We start from the raw sequence: 21,680 nt of genomic DNA on the forward strand, positions 1-21,680 counted from the left end.
CACAAATGTGCAAAGCTGCATTATTCATAAAAGACAAAAGGCAGAAACGACTCAGATGTCCAGCAGCTGAGGAAGGGATAAACAAAATGTGGCCCATTGAGACAATGGAATAGTATTCAGCCTTAAAAAGGAATGAAACGCTGACACATGCTACAGTGTGGATGAACCCTGAAAACAGGATGCCAAGTGAAAGCAGTCAGTCGCAAAAGACCACGTGTTGTATGATTCCATTTATATGAAATGCCCAGAATAGGCAAGTCCACGCGACAGAACGACTAGTGGTTGCCAGGGCTGCATGTGTGTGTGCGCGCGTGCGCACGCGCTAATGAGCAGGGAGTTCCCTTCTGGGGGAAATGGTGAAACGTTGTAGAACTGTGGTGCTGGTTGCAATATCTGTACTCTGTGCAGATACTACAAACCATTGAATGATACACTTCGAATGTGTGAATTATAACTCACTGAAGCTGTTCCCAAAACCCCGGCGAGTAGACCCCTGCCCAGTGTCTCTGCGATTCAGGCCCTGCACCTGAGCTGAGGGGAGAGCCCAGCTGGGGCACCCCCAGGCCTTCAGACTCCCCACCAAACCTGGGCAGGGCCTCGTGGCACAGCCCAGGGGGTGACACAGGGAATCGCCATACGAGTCGCTCTGGGCCCGTCCCTGAACCCGCGCGGCCGTTCAACCTTTATTCCCCATTCCAGGCTCAGTCCTGGAGCTGGGGACTTGGTGGGGAGCAAGAAACACTCCCTACCTCCAGGAAGTTGACAGACAGATGGAGTGGGGCTGACAAGTAGGCAGAAATGACAGCCCAGTGTGACATTGCTACAATCCCGGCAAGCACAGAGAGGAGGGCTTCTAACCCAGCCTGGGACCCGGACCATCTCCCAAGGAACGGGCATGTAGGCAGAGATGGGAAGGAGCTCAGGGGTGGAAAAGTAGCCAGGCAGGGTGAAAGGGAGATGTGAAGCCCTAGAGGCTCAAGAGAGCATGGTGTATTCAGAAAAAGAAAGGGAGGGACAAGGGGCTGGGAGGGACGAGGAAGGACCCCTGGCTCTGTGAGGAAGGGGCTGGGAGGGTAGAGTTGGAGCAGCCCACAGGTCGGCCCTGAGCAGCCCCTTCCCAGAGGCAGAATCAGCTCCCGGCCATGTCCCCTGCCTTGTCTGCTTTTCCGGGCTGGGGTGCCTGTGACCCCAAAAGGGAGGGCATCAGCTCCGTACAGCTAGGATCCCCTAACCCGCTCCCCACTCAACTTCTATGTCCCCACCCCTGCCGCAGCTGCCTCTCCCATGCCCTGAGTGTTAATCAGAGCAGACGGAAAAGGCAAGACTTAATTTTAATGAGACATTGCCGGGATGTCTTAAGCTGCATTGAAAAGCCCCCAAGCTTCCCACGACAGGGGGACCCGTATTAGGCAGGGTAAATATTTACAGCTCCACCTGAAAAGCCAGGCCCATTTTTCACGCAGGATTTTAACAATATAGATCATGCCGAGAGTGAGACACAAATAAAGGGAAATGAAACCATGGGCGGCCGCAGCACCGGGCCCTGAATCATGGATATGAACCTGTCCCCAGCTTCTTGTTTTTAATTAAGAAGCCCTTTTTGGTAATTCCATTAAGAGGTGGCTGTGGTTCGAGAGTCTCTTGCTTGTTCTCTTTAAATTATGAAATGTCCCGTTGGTTGCTTCTAGTTTCAGGGGTCAGAGGACAGGAGACAGGGGACTATTAGGATTCAGGAGGGGACAGCTCAGGACTGGCAGGGGTTCTGAGTCCTCATTGCCGTCCGCTTCTACTCTGCCCTAAGTCTCAGCCCCTACTGTGTGCCGAGAGCTTCTATCTCCATCATCTCTCTTGCTACCCACAATACCAGTGAGGTCGGGATGAGGGTGCCTAGTGTACGAGCAGAGGAAGCTGAGTCTCAGAGAGGGGAAGGGACGGGCCTAAAGTCACACAGCAAGTAGGAGGTAGAGCTGGAACTCGGGTCCAGGGCCACCTGACTCCAAGTCTCCTGCATTTCCACCTCTGCCAAGGATGGAGAGGGACTGCAGTCCTCATCCCACCCACTGGAAGGGCCTGGTGAGAGATGGGACACACTAGGACCTTGATCGGCACAGACCTGAGATCCAGGGAGAGGGGATCTCTGAGCACCTGTTCTGCGTGGAGGTTCAGGCCGGAAGATGGGGATTCAAAGCTTGGAGATGCACACTGCCTGCCCTTGAGGAACACACAATACCCTTCTCTCTGTTCATCTGCAGCTTACTTCCTCCTGGAAGCCTTCTCAGACTTCCCCAGCCATCATCCCTCCTTCCATCTGCCATTCCTCCATCCACCTACTACCTAGACCCTAATGTGATATTCATCCATCCACCCATCCATACTTCCACTCATCTGTTGTCTCCTTCAGCCGTTCATCCATCCGTCCATCCACCCACCCATCCTTCCATCCACCAGTCCTTCCACTCATCTAATCTCCCCTCCATCCATACATCCATCCACGCATCACCCCACCCACCCACCCAGCCATCCTTTCACCCATCATGAAAAGGAACTAACACATCTCAAGCCATTACTACATGTCATTCAATGTGTCTCCCTCATCTAATCCCAACAGCACCTCTGCCAAGCAAAATCTACCATCTTCATCTTACAGATGGAGAACCAGAAGTTTGGAGATAAACTTAAGCGGCTTGCCCAGAGGGAACTGGAGAGCTACTTCGACATTTTCAGGCAAGGTAAGAGGCCACTTATGGTGGGGTGTTTGGGTCAGGAAAGAGAGACCTTCCAAATCCCGCCACGTGGGTGGGCTGCCCCTTCCCCCTCCCACCACCACCATGTGTGAGCTCACCAGCCCCTCGCCCCTTGTTCCTAGGCCAGGCAGTGGCTGTCTGGGCCATCTCTCGTCCCCAGAGTGGTGCAGGGAGAGGCAGGCCCCTGAACACAGGGTGCCTATTGTGCCCCACCCCCCAGGAGCATAGGCTTCTCATTGTCTGGAGGAAGCTGCAGGTGGGCTCCAAGCTGCTCCTGAAGCCCAGTGCCTGTCATCTGGCTGGGATTGTCACCATTGTGCGGCCACAGCAGCTCTTTGTCTCTGACAGCCTTTCTCTCTGCCTCCCAGCCCTCCCCAACCCCACCACGGTGGTTTGAACTCAGGAGGGTAGAGAGATTAGGGAGGGGTGGGAGAGAGCAGTGGCTTGGGAGTCCAGACACCCCAAAACATCACATCCCCTCTCTAAGCCTCAGTTTCCCCAGCTGTAAAAGGGATAGTCATTTCTGCCATGCCCCATGCATACTGGAGACGATGGTAGGGGACGCGGGAGTTGTCCTGAATACAGGTTTGGTTTAAGCCTGTTCGCTTCCTGCAGTGGTTGCCTTGAGCAAGTCATTTGCCCTCTCTGAACCTGTTTCCACATCTGCAGAGTGAAAATAAAAGAGGGCCTGTCTCCGAGGAGCTACAACACACAAAGAGCTTGGCCCCAGGCCTGTGCTAAGAGACAGAAGTTGCCATTTCTGTCATCATCGGTGGTGGGGGCAGCAGCCCTCTGAACACCGCAGAGCTCTGTGCCACGCAGGGCAGTCTGCTGTTTCTGCTGCCCTTCCAAACGGTCAAGCCCTTTCTTAGGTCATCTCGTGTCTCAGACCAGAGAAGTTAAGCAATATATCTAAGGTCACACTGCAAGGGGACGTCGGGCAGGCTCACAATTCCCATCCCGAGTTCCTTATCCTCCAATTCAGGAGGCTTCAGCTGTGCTGGGGGCACCATGGGGGCAGGAGCTAGGCAGGGGCTCAGCATCCAAGGGTGGTCTAATGGGGGCGCTCCTGGCCTGAGCACATCTGTTCATTGTGCTTGGTGAGGGCAGGGAATGGACTGAATCCCCAGTGCCTGGAATAGGCTTGGCTCGTGGAGCTTGATAAGTGGATGTGGGGGAGGGTCCTGGGGGCCCCGCAGAGGGGCCAGACTTGGACATGGCTGGGATGGGGTGCAGCCCCGGACGGAGGGCTCTGCCACTGCTGCTGCTGAGGACAGAGAGTTGATGGTGAGAGGTGCCCCCTGGGGTGGAGGGATGACAAGATGACATGGGGTCAGCCCTGCCCAGTGGCAGGCACTCTGGTCGGTGTGGCCGAGGACCGCAGCCTCTGTGGCCACTTCCTCCACTCGGGGGCCCAGGCCTCAGGGTGCCTGCATGGCCAGGTAGGTGGACAGGGTGACCGGGACTGCAGAGATGGGTCCAGCAGCCACCAAGCTCTGCCAGCACCCAGTGTCCAGCACGGCCTCTCGACCCTGCAAATTACCCAGTTACAGCTCCTCAGTGGGGACAGCACCACCCGTACACAACAAGGTCACCCAACAATGTCATGAGACACGGATAGATGGGGGTCACACAGACACAGGTCACCCAGATGGTGTCATCAGGCACGGATAGACACCGACACCAATACCACACAAACAACTTAGGGTCACATGGCCATGTCCTAAAGACATGGAAAAACATAGCGTAACTGGGACAGTGTCACCCTGGGAGACGCAGTGCCCATGGCATCCACGGGCATGACTTACCAGACACGGTATCACACTCAGCATGGGCTATTCCCCATCTGTCACACAGGGACATGAGTGGCCACCCACGCGCACAAGCACATTCTCTCTCACACCACATGTCCCGAGCACAGAGGCCAGGCCCCCCCATAGGAGCAGAGGCCCAGGTTTGAATCCTGGCTCCATCCCTCCTTCTGTGTGTCCTCCTCCCCGCTCTGAGTCTCATTCTCCTCTGAGAAAGGGAGAGGGAACAGCCACCAGCCAGGATACCATGCAGCTTGAGTGGAATAATGCTGGAGGGGCCTGGAGGACAGCTGGCATACTGCAGGTGCTTAATAAAGGCTGCTGCTTACAGCGTGGTTCTGGCTGTGGAAGGCCCAGCCTCAGGCCAGACAGGCAAGCCTCTGGTTCTTCCCTGCAGGCCTTGGGTGCAGTGCCTGCAGCGTCCCCGGGCGTGGATGCCCCTCGGAGGAATTTCGGGGCTGGCTCAAGGCGGGGAGCGGTGAGGAGGGGAGAAGCCCAGGCCACCCACTCACCCCCTCTCCCCCCGTCTTGTGAGCAAGTCTGGCTGGGCGGCTGCACCACCTTGGATGGGCGCCACCTGTGTCTTACAGGGCTGACCACACCCCTTCCCACAGGGTGAAGTATCTACGGGCCCAGGAGACGTGCCCACCAGGAGCCTGTGCCTCTGCTACCATACTCAGGAAGACGGCATCCTGGAATCCCCTTCTCTAAGAGCCCTGAGCCCACTTCCAAGGCCTGGAAGTCCTCTTCCGAGGTCCATCCTCCCACGACAAACCTGTCACAGATGTGAACACCCCCAAGCCCAAGGTCAAGGGGTGGATGTTTGAAGGGGGTGGTGTGACCCTAGCAAGCTGGTGTCCCCCTGTGTGGGCGTGAGGCCCCTCCAGTTCTGGACATGGCCCATGATGGGAAGAGAAGGCTCAGGGGCTGGTGCTGGGGCCTCCATTTGTACCCGACCCAGAGCCTTGAGAGTGTCACCGGCAGGCCTGGCGGGAGCTGCACCCAATCCTCAAACCACTCTGCTCCCAAAGACGGCAAGAAGCCTGCTTATCAGGGGAAACTTCCCTCCCCAACAAGTGAAGTTCTGTGCCTGGGACTCTGTCCAGCCTCCAATCCCATCAGACTCATGGCACCCACGGGACCCTCCATATGACCCAGGGATTCTAAGTCTGAGCCTTGGAGCCTGGTAGTCGACCCAAACATGGGTGCATAGAGGATGCAAGTCTACAGTTTACCCGGGAGCCCTGGGCAGACAACCCTGCCCAGCCCAGGGCTTAAGCTGGTAGAATCCACGTCACTAGGAACAGCTCAAGACTCAGAAACTCCATCAGGCTTGGGTTCAAATCATGGCCCCATCTGGTACCAGCTGTGTGACATCCAGAAAGCTAATGAGCCTCTCTGAGCCTTAGTTTCCGTTCTTTGGAAACTGGAGATAAGACCTGCCTCCCAGGGATGTTGACTGGATGAAATGTAATCATGGCTTTGAATCCTCCCCATACCCATCTACACAGATGTCCTTGGCCAGTCCCGGGGAAGCATTTGTTGCACGGATGATTTTAAAAGACAATCTGAAAAGTGGGGCCGAAGGAAGCCGTAGACCTCTGCCCAGCCCCCAGCTCCCGAATCCCTCCCTCCGTGCAGCTGCAGCCCCTTCCCTGGGCTGCGACCCCCTGCCCCCACTCCGGGCCCCTCCTCTAGCCACAGGAGGCACAGACACATGTTGGAGGGGGCATTATCTGTGCTCAGTTGACTGTAAACGTTTAAGCGGAATTGACTGTGTACTCAGCCACTTTCAAACACAACTAATCTTCATCGGGGCGACGGGAAGTGAAATATGTTATTGTCGGCAGCAGTAAATTACCCATGCCAGAGCTGGCTTGTGAGGCATTAAGGGCCGCGGCCAATGTACTCCTTCACCCAGCCACCACCCGCCCGCAATCCATTACCGCAAATGGCCCTGGTCACCTCCTCACCAGCCGGAGGGACGTGGGGCCAGCTGCCAGCTGCCCTGGCCTGGACCCCGCCCACCCTGGGCAGCAGGGTAAGAAGCGGGCTAGCAGGGGCCAGGGAGGCGAGGCCTGGCTTTGCGCTGCTCCGCCTCCCGGATGCCTGGGCAGGAGCTGTGAGAAGACGCTTGGCCAGGGGATTCTTGGAGGTTGGCAACCAGATGAGATGGAGGCCCAGACGGGGAAAGGGATTTGGTCCAAGGCTTACCTCTGTCGCCTTCTGAGCCTCAGTTTCTGCATCTGTAAAATGGAGCGGTTCATTCATTGTTTCACAGTTTTACAAATCTCTTTAACATATGGCCTACCGAGACAGCTGGATTCCCACATTTGCCTCTGCATTTCAATCTGTTGCTATGTTTTGTTTCGGTTGAAGCATAGGAAGAATATCTGACCTGGCACAGATGTGTGCTAGAAAAGGGAAGAATATTCTAATAGCCTTCTCAGATGATAATGGATATTCTACTTTGATATTAAACCAAAAGTTCTTCTGTGGCAGTTCACTAAAGGTTAGCTGCCCTATGGCACCTGAAACCACATCCATTAACTCTCAGATTCTGTTAAATTAAAACCCATTGGTCTATTTTGCCCTTTGAATGGCTCTTTTACTCATTTTGTAACACTCTGCATTAGTCATTGGGAACATACTGGTTTACTGAGTTATGTAGCTCTTCCAAATGTTGACATATTTCATGATACAATATCCAAAAAAAAAAAGTCACATTCACTATTACCACCCAGCTCTCTGGTAAGCCTTTCCGTAGGAAGCTGTCAAACCCAGAGCGGCAGGTACAAGTTCTCCAAAATTCAAATTTTTGCTTGAAAGTCAAATTTTATCATTGGCAACAAATACTGTCAGCTGACAGGCAACTTTGTGCATTTTCGAGAAAATACCTACCAAATCGCCGAGCCGGCAAGGCTATAGTGTGTCTGTGTGTCATTATTTAGAGTGAAAATGATGCTCCATGAAAAAAGTGGCTAGTGCAGCTCGCAACTCAAACAGTCACGTGGCACTTTTCTGGGCCTTTCTGGGTGTGCTTCCTATTTTGTCACATGGAGTATTTAAAAGATGTGTACTCAAAAGTTGAGATTTTTAAAAATTAAAATTTTTATTTTTCATCAAGAACATTCTTCAGTGAAACTAGCTGTCAAATTTTTAACCAAGGGAGTGTTCAGGGTAAAAACTGCAAACATCTCTATTCCATGTTGGTGCCAATGCCGTGATTCATGCTATGAGGCCAGCAGGTTTTATCCACCCATTACTTTTACACCATCAACACAGTGAAAAAGGGCAAGTAGGGACTTAGGATTATTATGAAAATGGTCTTGATCTCACAGGCTCCCTGAAAGGTGTCCCAGGAGGTCTGCGGAGCACACTTTGAGAACCACTGATCCAGGGTGATGATCCCTGGTGCCGCTAGAGGTGTTGGAAGACGAGGATGAAGTCTGATGGGCAAACGGTCCTTAACGAGTTGCTGTCCATCCTCGGATACCACCGTCCCTGCCCCTATCATCAGGCCGCCTCTGCATTCTGGGGGCAAGTGTCCTCCATCCCCACGTGCAGCTCCTCCCTCGATCCCAACCCTAAGTGAAGCTACTAATGGAAACCTGTTGGCTCTTTCGAGATCCTGTTCAAAGTCAAGTTCTTCCTGAACACAAGCCCTCAGCGAGGATCATGTCTCCCTCCTCTGAACCTCCTGTCCACTCAGCATCTCTCTTCCAGCCTCACCTCACTCTCGGCACCCTCATCAGACATAATAAGTCCTCAACAGAACCACATTGATCCAAAGGAATGAGGAGATGGAAAGTGTGACTCGGCCAATGGCTGGGGCTGATTAGTGACACTGGCTAACCGTGGGTAGCAGACCAGAGGATCCTGGGAGATCCTGCTATGAATCCCAGAACATGGGCATATCCCCAAGAATTGAGCACCAGGGACCAGCACCCTGTGGGGACTGGGACAGGTGGGGCTTGGAGGAGAGGGAGGAGTTACACGTTTTCTGACGGCTGACCCAGAGAAAACTGTGACCTTGATGAAACTTACATCTGGGGGGGGGCGGTCCTTCTCGCTGTGTGACCTTTGGCGAATCACTTAACCTCTCTGGGCCACGGTTTCTGCATCTGTCAAATGAAGAGTTTAAATCAATCTCTAAGACTCCTTACAGCTCCCAAATTCTCTGAGTCAATGATACTCATGTACTAACGGTCCTTGACGTTGACTGACACTCTGACCTCCTGTGAGAGGGAGATTCAAGCTTTCCGGACCACCGACATTTGAATGTAGCATGGCGTTGACATTCAAATGTTCTGTGACATCATCCAGTGATATCGACATCAAACAGTCTATAATGCTAACACGTGAAAAGACATTATGCTGACATTCACAGGGATTGTGGCTGACACTGAACGCTCTATGACATCAGTGTGAATTGAGTGCCAGCTGTGTGCTGGTCACGCCAACAGCCAGGGGAAAACTGTGAGTCCATAAACTGTCCCTTCTCAGAACTTTCCTTTCCAGGAATCTAGACCCCCATGGTAGCACCAGAGAGTGGCTTCAGGAGACCTTATCTGTCCCCATCTCCCACAGTCCATCCTCTTATATGAAGGATTGATTTTATCTCAACATAATGCAAAGGTAACTTCCATACAAGGTCCTATGGCCCTCTTCCAACCAGATTCTGTCCCCCCAGAACCCAGAGCCATCATTGCTGTAGGTGCAGTTCCCTAAGATTTCCCTCCTCCCTGATTTCTACCCAGAGCCTTGCCAGCTGGGCCATGCTGGTGGGCATCAAGGAGAAACCAAGGCTGAGGGTGCGACCCACAAAGGGCCGTGGAGGAACGGTCCCGGGACCGTGGCTCAGCCCCCTCGTCTCTCTGGCTGCAGCTGGGGCTCCTGGGGGCCTCTAGGGGCAGGGAAGGCAGTCACCACAGCGATGTCTGCTCCCCAACCCTCCTGAGGCTGTTGCCCAGACAAAGATTCCAAGCCCTGACTGGCTTTCGCTCTCAAAAAAAAAAAAAAGAAAAGAAAAGAAAAAAAGAAAAGAAATTCCTGCAAGTTGAACAATCCTTGTGTTGGATTTGGGAGATGTTATTCCTAGTGACAGACAAGGGCAATTATCTGCAATCCGCCAGCAGTTTTAGCCTAATTTCATTACTGCTGTGCAATTCTCCCTGAGCTGCTAGTCTATCAATGTCTTCCAGAACGGATTAGCGGGCACTTTCTTCATCTTCAAATGAATTTTAGCTGTCATGCCCTTGACGAATAGAGCAGGGACAGGCGGCTGACCTGGGCTGGGGAGTGGCCAGGGGGTGGCAGGCAGGCAGGTGGCCTCAGGGCCTGGCGGGAGGTGAGGTGGTGAGGGGGGACCCGGGAGGTGAGTGGAGGTGGGACACGGGAGCCGTCCAGCCTTCCTGGTCCCCTCCAGGCACAGGACTTAGGGCTGTTTGGACCCACCTAGGAGGGCTCTGCACACGAGCACCCCCTGCATCTAAGGACAGGACAGAGGAAGGGGCTCTTTCCTGGAAGCGTGTTGCCGACTGACATCAGGGGCCTCACCCCACAGCCCTCTGGGTCACCCCCTGCTACAGCACCTCAAACTTTGGAAACTCCCACTCCAAGTCTGCCTCCATAAGACCCCGTGGACCTCACAGGAGCAGAGTCCAGCACTGTCCTCTCACTGCCGTGTCCCCAGAGTCCAGCTCGTAGGAGAAGCCCTGTCAGTTTTCACCGCAGGACAAACGACTCCAGCTTCCCTGCAGCTTGGATCGGGGGCCCACGCAGGCCTGCCACGTGGCAGGAGCCCAGTCACTATCAGATGAATGGCTGATGCCCCAGGGGCTGATTGGGAAGAGGGTGGCGAGGGGGGGAAGGGCATGCTTTGTGGACCACCTACTGTGTGTCAGGCACTGTGCGAGGTGCTTGGCTGATGTGGCCTCAATTAATCTCAGGGAGGTGGAGCCCCTAAGCCTAGGGCACAAGCGAGTTGGGAACTGGAGAACCCAGCCTGTCTGGAATCCTCTCTGACTCCCCAGGGAGCACTGTTTTGGGAGCACTGATGCCAAATGAGACTGATGGGTGAGATGAGGCCCTGGGGGGGAGGGGAGGAGTCACGGGCAGAGGTCACATGGGATTCAGCATCAGCAACATGGGGTGAACACCACGCCTGCTTAGGACACCCTCGTCCCCACTCCCACCCAAAGCCTGCCCTCCCCCAATACTTATCCAAAGTCCTGGGAAGGGGGTGGGGTGGGGTCTTCCCTTTTACCACGTGTCTGTTCCCAACTTTCCTGGCCCGGCTGTGTGCCCTGGGAAGCTGACCTCCACAGGCTTCCCACCCTCTGGCTTCCAGGAAGGATCACCTGATCAGAGGCTGGGGGTCGAGGGAGAGGGTGAGTTTGGGGTATGCCTGCCTCGGTGTGGCATTCCTGGCAGCGGCCATGTCCCTCTGAGTGCGGGGGCCTCAGTGTCCCCGGCTGGCTTGCACCTCTGTGTACAGAATCCCTCCACGGAACTCTCTTCACTTGTACCGTCCGAGTGGGACGCTGGGTACGGCTGGACGCTGCCGGATGCAGGTGGGGTCGGGGTGGGGATCTGCATGGACAGCAGCTTCCATCCTCCCCACAGCTGCTCTGCGCCAGCACCATGCTGGGCCACCGGCATCCCCTGGCCCATTGGAAACTCCCAACTGCTCAATGGGGTGTGTGATTTCCAGAGGGGAGCACTGGGGCCCCAGGAGGCCTGGAGACTGGCTGGGGCACCCAGTGGGGAGGTGGGGGAGTCGGGACCTGAGCCATCCTTCGCCTGACCTCTAGCTCTGTCACTTTCCCCGCCAGGCTGCGTGTGCTCAGCTCTTAGGCTGACCAGAACCTGGGACAGTGGTGGGCTCCTGGGGCTGTACACCGATGATTCCTCAGAAGGACCAGATGCTCAATTTTGTCCTTAAAAGGCAGTCTCGGTGAACCCTTTCTGCTTCCTCAGTCCCCAGCAGGCTCCCAAGTCAGCAAAGGGAAGCTGAGGCCACGAGAAGAGGGGCTCCCTCCACAGCTGCTTCCCTACTGGCCCCCTGTACCCCCTTTTCCCCTACACCTCCCAGAACTTATAAGAGAAGAAGGAAGATCCCTGACTGGGGGCAGCCTGGACCCCCACCTTACAGGTGGGGAAACTGAGGCAAAGGGACTTGCTCAAAGCCACCAGGAGGTCACGCAGAGCTGAGCCCCACCCAGGAAGCCGACCAGCCCTCCCCAGGGCTGGAAAACAAGGCTCAGACCTGCCAGAGCTGGCCTTCCTCCCCCGCTTTCAAGTTCTGGTCCTTTTCTCCAAGCACCCGGGAGCCTGTCCCAAGTTTATCGATTGCCAGGGCAGCCTCCACTCAATACGGTGCACTTTGCTAATGAATCTTTTCCAGATAATTGCAGGAAATTATTGGTTGGTGTGAAGTGAGGGTGGAGAGGTGGCCTCTGTCCCCCCACCTGCCCAGAGCAGCTCCTGGCAGAGCCCAGGATACCAGCCTAGACCCTCTGCCCAGCCTCCCGCCTTTACCCTCTTCTCTACGCCTTGAATCTGGGGCAGATGAACCCTGCTCCCTCCTGCACCCTGCCCAGTCCCGTTCCAGAATCCTCAGCCCAGGCCTCCCACCAGGACAGCTCTCCTGGGATGCCGTGGGAAACACTGGAAGCAGGAATGTTCCCAGGTTCAAATCCTGACTTTGGCAACTACTAGCTGTGCAACAGGCAAGTTGTCTGACTTCTCTGAGCTTCAGCTGAAAAACAAGATAGAGTTTACAATCTGCATCACGGGCTGCTCCGAGAGACGAAACCAAAGAAGGCATTTTAATACTGATTTACTGTGACCTCTATGAATAGTAAGAACAACTCCAACAATAGTAAACATGAAGCAGGGGCTTTGCCACATGCCGGCTACTGTTCTGAGTGTCTGATAGGCGCTTTTTTAATGCCCATTTTATGGAAGAGGAAACTGAGGCCCTGAACTGAGGTCACACAGACAGTGAGAGGCAGAGACTGAATCCCTGCCTGGGATGCCCACGGCCGTCCCACATGGTGTCACCAAGCCCAGCGCGGGGCCCGCCATGCAGCAGTGTCACCAGGAGCAAGCCCTCCACATACTCATCTCAGAAGCCAGGGGACGCCAGCTGTGGGTGGGAGGGAGATAGGGGTGGGATGCCAGGGGTGGCACAGGCCTCAGAGGCACCCATGGCTTCCCACTCCAAGCCCCTTGCCCTAAAATTCAGGTTCTACCTCAAGGAGCCTGAGAGATTCATCGGGGTCCCCAGGGGCTTCCCCAGGCCCCACAGTAATTAATCATAACTGGACACTCTGGATAAAGTTTCCCATCCCTTCGGGGTTTCTCTCGTTCCCCCAGATATCATTTAATATATCACCTCGCCAGGCTGTATATACCTGCTCCTAATAAAACTCTAAGACTTTAATGAACTAAATAGCAAATTACTTTTTTATTCAAGAATGAAATTTCATCATATTCATAATTCATATTTTATTTCAGACATCTGCTGCTGATTACATTACATTTAACTAAAATTAGATGATGCTCAGAATGCAATTAAGCTTCTGCCAAATTCTTTGGCCCACCAATGCCGGTGCAGCTCAGCGGGGGCCGCTAGGAACCTAATATGTAATTAGGAGCTATTTTCTAGCTGTTTTTAAAGTCTGAAAATTAGCTGCCTTTATTAATCACACAGACAAATATAAAGTGGAACCAACGCTCGCTGAAATTTCTAAAAGGGATTTTTTGTTTAATTATACACCGCAGAGGGCCGCCACTCGTTCTGCATGTTGATTTGTTGTGCACTGACATTTTGACAACTGGTTTTCAATTTGTCTGTCGTAGTTAGGCAACAACAAAGCCGACGGTAATACTTTAACTTTCAAAACCTTCGGTGTGCCGGAGAGAGAGAGAATGGCAGGCCTCGCTGCGGGGCCTGCGGCTCAGGCTCTCGAAGCCACGGGGGCCGGAGACACGGGGAGAAGGATGGGCAAGGGCCGGAGGGACTCGGCTGACAAGCTGGGCGGAGAGGTGGCGGAGCACTGGACTGGGGGTCCAGAGGCCAAGGTGCGAGCCCCGCTCTGGGGACTGGCTAAGAGGAAACTCTTCCCCTCTCTGGGCCTCTGTTTCCTCCTGTGCACCGTGGAGGGGTTGGCAGCCCGAGATCCTTTAAGAAGCTTTTAGGTGCTAAAATTCTGTCTTCTTTTTGTGCCAGACCCTGTGCTAAGTGTTTTCTGTGCGGTGTTATTTAGCCCCCGGACCTTACGAGGGGGACCTTTTATTATCTCATCATCCAGAAGATGAAACTTAGACTCAGTGATATTTGGCAACTTTCGCCGGCCAGCAGGTGGCCACACCAGAACTCAAACTCGGGGACTCCACGATCTGTTTTAACTACAGTATCCACCTCCCTCGCTCGGCGGCCCTGAGCAGGGGCAGCTGTCCAGCCCTCATTTCCCATTGGGTGGCTTGGACATGGTGAAGCAGCTTTGCAAGGTCTCAGGCTGATGCTGTGGTCAGCTGACCTTGCCCTTGCCCACTTGGTAACTGACAGCTCTGCCTGGAGCCCTGCTGGGGGCCAGGGAAGGGGAGTGCAGAAGGGGCTGCGGCATGGAGCAGGATAGGACCCGCTGATAGGGCCTTCAGCCCCTGAGCTCACCTGGCTGTGTGGCCAACACCTCCCAGCGACATCCAGAGAGTCCTCGGGGCAGAGTGGCTGTCGAGGGGCCCGGTTCCACCCCACAAAAACAATAACGATAATAATAGCAGATGGCTTTTCCCACACGCAGGCGCCGTGATACTTTCATGCCTGCACCCTCCCACTGACACCATGAGGTGGTTCACAGCCAGACTTGGCGTATCACGACCTGGGTTCAGACACAGCCTCTGTCACCTTCTAGCCATGGAGGTCTTGGCCAGGCTGCCCCACCTTCTGAGCCTAGGTCCCACATCGTTAAAGTGAGGATCCTGACGGCACCAGCTCTCTGGGTTCTGGGGAGAACTGAATAGGATAATGGGTGCTTGGCTCAGATGGAACCTCGGCCACTGGAGCTACGAGTTACTACCCCATTGGACAGATGGGGCCGTTGAGGCTCCGCAGGGTTAAGGACTTGCCCTGAGGTGCATCACCGAGCTGAGAACTGCACCCCGGTGGGCCTGATCGCACAGCCCGTGCTCTCACCCAGCCCCCTGATGCCACCGAATGCCCACCGTGGAGGGCTGGAGAAAGGTGTGAGGACCCCCTGTGGGGTCTGGGCTGCCCCATCTGGCCACCGTGGCTATTTCCAGGGCCCCTCGGGGTGCCTTCCTCTCCTACCTCTCATTCCCTCTTGTCCCCTGGAGGGGGGTGCTGAGCAGGGCTGGAGACAAGGCTGGTGGCAGGCGGCTTCTACCCCGACTGACCCCAGGCGGGAGGAACCGTGCTCACTGCCTGCCAAAACCAGTTTTCAGGAACCAGCCCTGCCTCCCCTCTTGCCCCCAGGCTCTCCTGATGAAAATGCCACTGGAGAAAAGGAGGTTTTTTTGGGTGACAATGAAACTGTCAATAAAATCTCAAACGCAAGGATAGGCAATGACTATTTCACTTCCTCTGACAGCTGAGACTCTGCTGGGGAAGGAAAGTGATAGGCATCTGCTGACATCGACAGCACTTCTTTTGGAGAACAACCCGCGGGAGAGGCCGCCCCCGAGACCTGCCTGGCTTGGATGCCATTCGGGCTGGGGCGGCTGCCGTCGCAAGAGGAGCTTGGGTCAGCCACGGAGGAGAGGCTGGACGCCCGGACTCAGTCCGCTCATTTGTTCATCCCACGACTCCCTCTGAGCTCTGACATACACCAGGCTCTGTGCCAGGGACCGCAGATGCAGAAACGAACCAGGAAAACCCCTGCTCTGAAGAGTGTTATGATTTCAGTTGCATCCCCCGCAAAAGAGATGGTGAGGGCCTAACCCGTGCTACCTGTGAACATGACCTTATTTGCAAATGGGATCTTTGCAGGTGTCATCAAGTTAAGATGGGGTCACGAGGGTGGGCCCGAATCCAATGTGACTAGTGCCCTTATAAGAAGAGGAAATGTCGTGTGAAGACAGAGACAGAGAGGAGATGGCCACGTGACGACAGAAGCAGAGATGGGAGGGAGGCAGCTGCGAGCCCAGGAATGCCAAGGATTGCCGGCCACCACCAGAAGTTAGGGAAGAGGCGGGGAAGGATTCCACCTAAGGTCTCAGAGGGAGCGGGGCCCTGCTGACATCTTGATTTCAGACATCTGGCCCCCAGAACTGTGAGACAAGAAAGTTCTGTTGTTTTCAGCCTCTCAGTGTGTGGTACTGTGTTCCAGCAGCCCTTGGACGCTAATACGAGGGGCTTGCATGCCAACTAAAGAAGTAGCGAAGAGGCCCCACCCCAGGCAGGAGACTATCCGAAAAGGGGAGACTTGCTCCCTGAATGGGGGAGTGTAGTGGGACTCCAAAACTGAAAGGCCCCTCTGGGCACCTGGGTAATGCTTCCATCTGTCACCTCCAGTCCGTCTGTTCCCGTTGCCGCCACTCCCTTCCAGCCATCTCTCACCTCCCCTTATCCCCCTGCCTCTGTAACACCACAGCCAGAGGACTCACCAAAGCACAACTGTGACCTGCCCTCCCGTGTCTAACACACACCATGGCTCCCCAGGGCCCCTGCTTCGTGTTGGCCCAGACCCTGCTTCATACAACAGGTGCCATCTGAACACCGAACCATGTGTGCCTTCTCTGCACCCACTCCAGCACTGCTCCCCTCAGTGCCTTTGCTGCCTAGAATGCCCTCGCTCACTTCCCAGCTCAGCCAAAATTCTGCAAAGGCACCTCCTCCTCCAGGTAGCCTTCCCTGATTCCCTTCCCACACTCTAGCTGGGACACGTACCACGCCTCCCTGGGCTCCATGGTAACTCGGAACCTGCCGCTCTTTACTCTCATTGTCATTTTGCTTAGCTGGCTCTGCCTGTGAGCCCTGGAGGGCAGGGACGGGTCTCATTCACCCCTGAGACCCTAGCACCCAGCACATTGTTCGAGGTCAGGTAGTATGTCTACTTGATCCCTTGGCCCCAGTCAAACTCAGGCCTTGGCCAAGAAGCTGGCTCTGGGAACAAATGTTAGCTCAGCCACCTACACCTGGGCCAGTTACTTTCCTGCTTGTGACACTCAGATTGCCCAGGGTAGGGGGAGAGAAACTGGCTTTGGGGTCAGAGGACCTGGGCTTGAGTCTCACTTACCAGCTGGCCGGCCTTGGGGATGTCGCTTTCTCTTTCTGAGCTTCAGCATCCTCATCTGTGAAATGGGAACAGCAATGGGGCCTAATTATAGTGATTATTAACGGTTTTTGTCATTATAATGATGATCAATTCATTGTAATTGTAATGCGTATCATGTGGACTTCTGTCTCTAAAAAATCTTTCAAGGCCACATTCCCTGACCAATTCCTCAGAATTGTGGATCATACACATGCCCTTGTGAGAGTGCCCAAAGTTTCTGTTTGTCATTTAGTTCTTATAACTCTTTACATATTAATATGCCACCCTCCCAACTAGATGACATCTTCCTTACCTGTAGGGACAGTGTCATACTTCAGGGGCTTTTGAGGGACCCAACAACTGCTGGTTGATTGATCTGACCCTTCACTACCCAGGGCCTAATACAAATCTGAAACAACCTGGACACTTGAGCTGAGGAGCAAACTGCAGGGTAGAGACTGCAGAGTGGATTTGGAGTCAGGCAGACCTGTGTTTCCACTTGGCTCTGCCTGCCTCTAACAGGCTGTGAGACTGAGGGCCAGCCCTTTCACCTCTCTGCTGAGCTTCGGTTTTCCCTTCTGCAAAATGAGGGACAGAATACCCACTTCTCAGGATGTCTGGAGACATGAAGGTGCCTGGCACACAGCAGACATTAGATGAATGAGCAGGTATTGAACCTCAGAGTCCTGGGTTCCAACCCAGTGCCACTCCTTCCTGGCTGGGTGATGTTGGGTTTGCCCTCCCACCACTCTGAGCCTCAGTTTCCTCTTCTGGAGAATGGAGACAACTCCCACCACTGAGAACCATTGTGGGAAATAATTCGGTCCTGCGTGTCAAGACTGACACGGGGAATGTGTGCATTTACTGGTGGCTGTTATTCTCTTGCACCGAACGTTATGAGCGTCCAGACCTGCACTCCCCTAGGGCCAGGGTCCCCTCCAGGTCTGGTAAGTGGAGTGAGGAAAGGGTGCAGATGAGTGCTGGCAGCATCACCCCTCCCCCAACAATGAGGACACTTCCTCCTCCTCCCCACCCCCAGACTTTAGAAATACTATTTGTTCCCCAGCCCCTGGTTGCTGGGAGAGGGAGGGTCTGTGGAGGCCCTTCTTTCCCTCTGAGTGAAAATAGGATAAGAAGGGAAGAGCCCCCCCTGCCCTCTGACCAAGACCCTGACCCCCACCCATTCCTAAACCCAGCAAAACCCCTTTAGAGAGGTGGTCTGGAGAGGGGGGCTTGGGGATGGCCAGGTTTCCTGAGCTGAGCAGGGTAGCCACGTCGCAGGCAAGAGTGGCCACTTTCTGTCTCCCTACCTTCTCATCCATCCATCCATCCATCCATTCATTCACTTATTCACTCTTCACTCTTATCATGTGCCAGGCACTGTGCTAACCTGGGGAGGGGGCAGCAGTGAGAAGACAGCCTTGGCGCCTGCCCTCAGAGACCTGGCAATTGACTGGGGAGACAGGTGATGTAAGAGCAAATGATGGCACTTTGGAAATAAAACAAAGAGACAGGTGGGGTGGGGTGGGGGTGTGCTGTGGTACTCGTTTCCATCACCATCACCGCCACCCTCACTCTCACCTGCCTGGTCCTCCCCATGTAGCACCGGGAGGGAGTCCATGTTTATTTTCCAACTCTTGCACTGGAATGTAAGCTTCCTGAAGGCAGGCACAGGGGTCCTTACTTCCTCAGTGACGCAGACCAGCGCCTGGCACAGGGCTGTCCCTCAATCATATTTGTTGAGTGATATGCCAAGTGAATGCACAGGCACCGTGTTAAATGCCCTACACCTGTTCCTGCAGGTCGTCCCTACACCTGCCTTAATGGAGGCGATGGAGTTGGCTGTCTCCATTTTCCAGATGAAGAAACTGAGGCTTGCCCGCAGCCATACAGCCAGCAAGTGGCAGAGCTGGGCTTGAGATTCAGTTCTCCCTGAGCTCTTTTGCTCTACTGCCCAGGCCTGGAGTGGGGGTGAGGGAGGCGTGGGGCTGTAGCAGACAACAGGCCCCCTAGCTCCCCCCAGAAGGAAGCAGGTCGAGAGAAACAGAGAGAAACAGTGATGCACGTTCCATAAATAACCCGGTCCCCGGGCCCTGCCTGTGGTTTAGCAGCCCGAGAGTGTGTGTGTAATACAAACAGCTCTAATCCCCTGTCAGTTAAACTGGATATCAGAGGAGACAAGCTTCCGAGCGGGGAGGCCTAATTGAATCGAATTGAAAAGGCGGAATGGGCGGCCGGGACGCCGGGAGGGAGCAGGCGCGCGCGCGCAGCTGCCTGGGCCTCCCCTGCCCTGGGCCGGGCAGGCACCGCAGCCCCCGCTGCAGGAAGCCAGGCTTGGGGGGGGGGGCATCGCAGTAATGGGGGGCGGGGGGCGCCCCAGCCGCGGCACTCCGCCCCCTCCGGCCTCCCCTTTATCTGCTGGCTCTGCCATTTTCTCTCCGTCGCTGACCCTTTCTCTGTTCCCTCTGTTATCTCGAATAATGTCACTGCCTCTTTAGAATCTATTCATCAGAGCAGAAAGAAGCCAATGCTGACACTGATAAAAAAAAAAATACCATCTGTGCCTGACGGGGAAGCGCTCTCAACCCAACCTCTGGCGCCCCGGCCCGCCCCTGCCTCCCGCCGCCTGCCATTGGCTGGGGCGCCGGGGGTAATCAGATTCCGCTGGGGGCGGGGTGCCCTCCCACAGGTGGTGCCCCTGCTCGCCGGCTCACTCTCCAGAGCCCCAGGGAGATGGGTTCTGAAAGAGGTCTCAACCCCTGTCGGTTTTCCATCTGCAGAAGAGCTTAATTTGACCATTCGGGGCTTTTAAAAACTGGTTGACAGCATTTAAAAACCAGGTTATTTTACCCCCAAATCCCAGATGTCTGAATTCTCCTTAAAAACTAAATAGAAATGTTGGGCGATAGGGGACCTACCACCCCGCAAGGAAAGACCTGTCCGGAGCTGGGGGTGGAGGTGCTGCACCCTCCCCCAGGCCTGGCTTTTCTGTGTCGCCTGGCTGGCCCCTGGAGGTTTGTGAATGTGAGACTTCTGGGTGGGTAGGGTTCCTCAGAGCAGGGCTAAGGGGCAGGTGGAACACCCCAGGGTACTTTTCATGGAGCTGAAAATAATATCCTCAGGAACAATCAACCAAGGCCCAGAGAGGGAAGGCCTCAAGTGTAAGTCACACAGCATTTTAGAAATCTCCCAATTCGTGGGTAGTGCTCTCCTCAACCACATGAGGCTGGTGGGGAGATGGGGGGTCGTGACTCTGGTCCCACCATACCTCCCCTCCCCGCTCCCCATCAAAGCCATCTGTGCGCTATCACATCACCCCTGCTGGAAGCAGGCTCTGGTCGAAGCTCCCTAAGGGTGTCAGGGGAGGTACTAGCATCCAATCTTCTCTCTCCTAAGGCAGGACGTCGCATCGGGAAAACCCAGCCTCGACCGGCAAGGAAAACGGAGGAAGCCCCGGGCTTTGCCGTCAGACACTGCTGCATTCCAATCCCCGCTCGGCCACCTCCAAGCTGTCCTGTCACCTCTCTGAGCCTCAGTTTCCCCATCTCTGATAATAACAAGAGCTCCTGCTTATTGGACACTCACTCCACATACCAGGCTCCAGGCTAAGTGTTTGATGTGCATTGTTACCTAGTATTCCCACTTTACAGACGAGGAACCTGATGCTCAGGGAGGTGATGTGGCCACCCCAAGCCCCACAGCTGGAGGTGATCAGGCCACAGAACAAGGCCAGACCTGTCTGACCTCAGAGACCACAAAATAGGAATCACTGGGAAGATGAAACGAGGGCACAAGGGCAAGCTCCTGGCACGGTGAATGGGCCCCGTGGTTTCTATGGATGGGGCAACCAAGGTCCAGAGAGGGCAAGAGACTTGCCTAAGGTCACACAGCAAGCTGCCTTTTGGTTTCCTCTTCACAGCCAGAGCATCTTAGGAAGAGCACTGTACTGGCGTCTAGAGACCCATCTCAGGGCTTAGCTCCTGCACCTGTTGACTTTGTGGCTTGGAGCAGGGACTCCCTCTGGGCCTCAGTTTCTTCATCTGTAAAATGGGGCTCGCCACACTTTCCTCACAGGCTTGCTGTGGGTACAGGTGGAGAGAATGATCATGAGAGCATCCAGAGCCACAGGCCGTCAGGCCTACAAGGGTAGGAGCAGCTCCATCAGTCACCTAGCTTCCCCAGGGCCCAGCCCAGTCCCTGGCATGCATAGGTGCCGATTTAATATCTGCTGAATGAATATTGTCCATGAGCTCAGGGGCCAGGATCTGCCTACAGCCCTTGGCAGTCGTGGGGAGGAGGGCAACCCCTTTCTCTCCGGGCAGGGAGGATGCCCGGGGGGGAGGCCAGGTGCATCCCAGGAAAGCCTCGGTGTGCCCCCATCAGCATTCATGGGGGACACCTCAGCCTCAGCCAATGCATTATGTAAATGCATTGAAATGGATGTTTTCCTTATCAGATCTAAACAGTGAGAACAGACCCAGCTCATCTTCTGTGCGGGGGTGGGGGGTTTTGGCACAGCAGCCTGCGAAAGAGGCCCAACTCCCCCGTCTCTTCCCCTACGTGTGCAGTTAGGTGGCCTCCCCGTTAGCCCATGAGGGTGGTGAGAATGGATGCGTTCGGCCTCCCCACCCCTTCCCGCTGCCTTGGAGGGAGGAGGGGCGGCCCAGGAGGAGAGGGAGGCCCCTTCCCTCCCCCTCACGCTATGGCCCCTCACTTCTGCCCCCAGTCTTCAGGAAGAAGCAGACCCCTCAAGAGGGCCCAGCAGGTGGACTGGGCCATTTCCTGCGGTCGCATTTGTCACATTACAAGCTTTACCGTGGGAAAGAAACAAATACGGTAGA

General features: G+C 54.9%; 1 protein-coding gene across 1 annotated transcript in view; it reads right to left on the minus strand.

Annotated features, from left to right (window-relative positions):
• The window catches only part of LOC109552605 (protein FAM222A), a 145,730-nt gene that overhangs the window by 121,683 nt on the left and 2,367 nt on the right, over window positions 1-21,680 (minus strand). The window contains exons 2-5 of the mRNA XM_073790205.1: window positions 20,716-20,918; window positions 16,822-16,876; window positions 8,603-8,679; window positions 6,770-6,801 (exon numbers count right to left, since the gene is read on the minus strand). The gene's annotated coding sequence lies outside the window, so the exon portion shown is untranslated. The remainder of the gene's footprint in view (window positions 1-6,769; window positions 6,802-8,602; window positions 8,680-16,821; window positions 16,877-20,715; window positions 20,919-21,680) is intronic.

The sequence above is a fragment of the Tursiops truncatus genome, chromosome 13, assembly GCF_011762595.2.
Source record: "Tursiops truncatus isolate mTurTru1 chromosome 13, mTurTru1.mat.Y, whole genome shotgun sequence".
Taxonomy (NCBI): domain Eukaryota; kingdom Metazoa; phylum Chordata; class Mammalia; order Artiodactyla; family Delphinidae; genus Tursiops; species Tursiops truncatus.